This window comes from Octopus bimaculoides, chromosome 2 (assembly GCF_001194135.2).
Source record: "Octopus bimaculoides isolate UCB-OBI-ISO-001 chromosome 2, ASM119413v2, whole genome shotgun sequence".
NCBI lineage: Eukaryota > Metazoa > Mollusca > Cephalopoda > Octopoda > Octopodidae > Octopus > Octopus bimaculoides.
Window position 1 is genome coordinate 171,509,187 of NC_068982.1, and position 5,200 is coordinate 171,514,386.

Below are 5,200 nucleotides of genomic sequence, written 5' to 3' on the forward strand. Positions count from 1 at the left end.
TATATATACACATATATATACATGTATATGTGTATATACATATATGTTTATATATATATATATATATATATATGTAAAAGATGTGCTGGAATAAAAATAAGCATGTACATTTCTAGTCACATATATGTATTATGTGAGTTATGACCTTTAGGGGATCTATTCCATCTCAATCACACATTTTCAATCGTACATTTTTTAAATTAATTTTTTTAAACTAAACAGTTTGAAACTTCGAATACTGGTGGCTAGCTTCAGATTCGTTCTTACATTTAATAGAGCCGACCCGGAAGCTGTTCTTCTTCGATTACTATCGCAAACAGCCGTAGCTGTCTTCAACCGAATACACGTCGTTGATTGGTTGAAATTACCCAAAAACGACAAATTTAACACGAAATAACTACTAAAATACGAAATTTTGTCAAAAAACGCTCAGAGTAGACCGTGCTCTACGTGGGAAATTCTACCAGTATTCGAAGTTTTAAATTATGTAATTTAAAAAAAATTAATTATAAAATCTGCGATTGAGATAGAATAGATCCTCTTTCGGCAATGACTGATATTATTTTCAGTGTGTGATAAATAATATATACAACTGTAGACTTCTTGTTTATTCTGAAGGATAGTCTTCATTAGTAGTTTCTGAGGTAGCAATGAAATAATTCTCCTCAGCATTTACAAGTTTTGCGTTACTTTCTGTGATCTGTTTTACATAGGTGCCATTGTGGCTTTAGTGTTGTTGGTATTGGTAGAGGTGATAGTGGGCATAATATTCTTTACTATTACTTGTAGTAATAATGAATTCCAGCTTTGGTGTAAGGTCACAATTCTACAGAAGGTGAATGAATATATTATAAATTTAGCCAGCCGCATAAAACGTAAATACTAGTGAATAATTTTACAGCTCCAAACTGGGAGAAGGTGTAGGTGGAATTAACAATGACAAACATAGGATTTTAACTTAAAACATTTAAGAGTAATAGCCTTAATACTACAAGATGATGTTTTGTCTGGGGTTCTACGATTTCTGACACCCCACTGCACACACCTAAAACAAAAACAAAACAAACAGGAACTACAACGAAAGGCTGGATCTATTCCAAGCACATGCTGTATACTCCTCTCACCCATTCCCCTTTTACCCTTTCTTCTTAGCCTTAACCACTTCCACGACCTGTTAATTCATTGTGTATTCATCACCCCATAAGATCTACATCAATAACATGACAACGGATATTTCTTACCGCCACGCCACGGCTGCAGCCACAACAACCCTCTTTTATTTCCTCCTCCTCTTACTCCACTTCCTCCACCTCCTCCTCCTCCCCTCCTCCTTCTCCTCTATCAACATCTCTCCTCCCTTTCATTTCAATGACATCCACATGACAGATCTTATTTATGACTGTGTGTATGCGAGTGTACATGTTCCTTTGTGCGTGAACATATATTTCTGCGTAGGTGTGTACACGTGTGTGCGTATTCGTCTATGTTGTGTGTTTATGTGTGTGTTTATGTGCATACGTGTATGTTGGCCTTGCAACTTTTGTATGAGTGCATGTGTGTGATTGTGATTTAAGAGTCCCTGACTGTTGCTATTACTGTTTGCATTGGCGCACTTCTTTTGTTATTGCCGGTGCTCATATCGCCGTTGTTGCTAATAATGCTAATACTGTTGCAACTGCTCTTACTTCTGTTACCTTTTCTAGTTCTGTTGCTGTTGATATTGCTGTGTCTTTGGTATTAGCAGCACTGCAAAATTCTCTTCTGTTTCTCTCTGTTGTACGTAGAACCATTAAGTGGCACTTGATGATCAGGTGTTAGTACATGACCACGTGCGGCCTCTACGCATTCTAAATTCTACTATAACTCATGTGAGAGGTTTGCCTGACATGGCATCTTGCCCAGGCTTTCGTGTGACTCCTGAATTATAACTTCCATTCCAATTTCGGTCGAAATTTCCTGGCCATGCATTTTATGCCATCCATAGTCCTTATCATTACCGGATAATAACTTTTAATTGCGTATCTAATATCTGCGCTTTTTTCGCCAATATGTGTAAGAATGAGTGTTAAATCCTCAGTTCTGAATGGGTCAGCGAAATATTTCTGCGCATGTCCTCCTGAGAGAAGTCCCACTTCATCGGTCTCACAATTCTTGGGATGAGTGACGAAGTTGGTGTCACTCTCCATCGCCTTCTCATGCACTTCTCCACTTGATCAGACGTGGCCTTTTTCACTCGCCTGTCTAACTTCCACGAGTGGGTATGTCACTATTCCCCAAGCCATTTTCAACATAATACAGGAATTACCCGAGAAACGCGGATTTCGTTGTGTAAACTGTTCGAAACACACACGTTATTGTCTACCGTCGAACTATTCCCAAATAGCATTACCTTAACGGAAATCATGTTATTTCAACAGAATGTTTTACTGTATATTGCATAGTCTAATAAAAAGCGGCATTGATTAAATGATTAATTAGACACAAGCTTCAAGATCCAGTCTCAGCATATGATGGCCAATATTTGCATGAGAGAAAAACCTGAATTTGAGTAAAGAGATTGGCAATGTTAAATAACGGAAATAATTTCAGCAAGCGACTCCCTCCTTCTGTTAACTCTTTGCAAAATTAATATTGCAGATATTTTCGTATGATTAGAATAGAATTTATAAATAGATCCTGCTGAGTCTACATCGCGAATTGCTTTCAGTTTTACATAAAAATTAATTCTTTTCACATTTGCATCAAAGATTTTGTGAAATGAATTAAAAGCACAATATTACAGATCCAATTACCCCTAAATTACAGGGCTTATATGTCTGGTGAAAAAGAAAGCTAGAAAATTGACGTTGAAATCTCTCACAGGGATATGCCTAATACATATATTATGCTACCGAACATTAATTATTAAAAAAAGGTTCAACGTTCATCGTGTGAACAAATGGATCACTGTCTAGATTTGCTGCAAACTTCTAATTCCCCTTCATTATTCTAAAATAAAATATATTAAAAGATTAACTGCATAGTTAGGAGTTTCGGTAAGACGACGTTTCTAATCAACATATTTCTTACCGGATGTTTCTTACAGTTAACTCTACTTCTCGCTCATTCCCAAATAATAATAATAATAATAATAATAATAATAATAATAATAATAATAATAATAATAATAATAATAAATAAATTAATTAATTAATTTAAACAGAAAAAGTAGGTCACTGTCCGATCAGTCATTTGAAACATATTCTGCATTAACACAGATAGAGGATATATTTTTACAGAAAGAATATTTTTTCCTTAAAGGGGGCTTATGCTTTCCCTATAATCATACCTGCACACAGTCATGCAGATACAGCCAACAGACACACACGAGTGGGGATGGTCTGATGACACGTGACATTATTTCGCTAAATTTTAGGTGACTTTTGAGTCGTGAGCACACGTAGTCTTCTTCTCGTCCTCATTCCCAATCACTAAGTGAAACATTCAAGATGTAATAATTAAAGGGAGAAACATTTGTAGCGGCTCTCGGCTGCTATTCATTTACAATTCAGAAGAATAGAGCAAATGGTAATGTGGCTTAACGAAGGAGACAATACCTTGTCACACCTGAATTTAGCCCTCGAACTTATGATCATCAGCTGACAACCCTATAGAAAAGGTGACACATATGTTCACGCGCACACACACGTACACACACAAATGCTTTTGTTTTAATTTAAACATTTAAATGGGAGGCTATGTATACAAATAGCTTAGGTAATGTCAGATGTTCAAAGTCCAACACATATATATGCGAGAGGCCAATTTATGAATGTCTGTGTGTATATATATGTGTGTGTGTGTGAGCATATATATAAATATATATAAATTAATATATATATATATATATATACAGAGAGAGAGAGAGAGAGAGAGAGAGAGAGAGAGAGAGTAAAAAGAAAAAGAGAAAATGCACATTGAATATAAAACAATAAAGGCTTTTTTATGAAAAGTAACGAAATATATATACAATTAGATGACTGAGGTAGAATTAACAGGTGTGAAAGTCATTATTTTGAATTGCTAAAGAGATTCAAAGTCATACCGGTATCGTCAAAAGCTGTTCACTGTCTTTGAATGAGCACCGATTTCCAAACGGTGTCGGGTCTACTAGTCCCTGAATGAAAAGTTTATATGCAAGGAAGGTAAGCAGTTCTGGAAGTGATGCAATTAAGGTAGATATAAATACTGTAATATGAATGGTGTATGAGATGCATGGAAATTAGTGGTATTATTGGTTAGGTTAGTAGTGTCCTGTATTATGTTATATGTTCATGTTGAGTTGTGGATGATATTTATTAATGAAAGTTGCCTCTTTATTCATTCTTTGCTATAGTGTGGTGTTCTGTGGACACTGATAGAAAGGGAAAATTAGGAAGTTCGGCAATTTCCCCCGTCAATTTCTACACATCTTTATATGTGTTCACTGACCTATATCTGTCTGTTGTGTGGGGAGCGGATTTGTTCTTTGTGAAGAATTGTCCTTCATCGGAGTGACATTCTTGTTTGGCCAATATAGTGATTACTGCACACTAAGCAGGTAATGGCATAGATTAGATTTTCCCAGGCACAGGTGAAATACGATTTTATCTTAAATATTTCATCTTATTTAAAGTGGAACTCTATACCCTCCAAAATGTGGGGGCATGTGCCACAGTTAGGCCGCCCGCATTTTTTTCCTTTTGGTTTCGTTATTAATGGATTATAGTCTTGCGTCGGTTACTATATTTTTCAATAATTTCGGTTGCATTTTGCTCTTGATAACTTTGTGTGAGCCTAAAACTTTGTTCATTTTTTATATCCTGTGAGAATGCGTAGATTTTGGATGATGATGTTGAAGGCTTCATTGTTACTAGGGTGATGTGTGGAGATGTATTTTGGTTGACTTAACTTAATGTTCGTATGTCTGTTTCCTTTGCTCGTTTAATCCCATCATTCATTAATAATGTTGGGTAATATCTCTTGATTAGTATTGATCTGAGTTCAAAGATTCTTCGTTCACGAGTATTGGTGTCCGAAAATATGGTACAGATTCTTTTCGTTAGATTATAAGGTATATTAATTTTTACCTGTTTGGGGTGATATCAGTTGAATAATAGGTATTGTTTTGAATATGTGAGTTTATACACATACATACATACATACATATATATATATATAT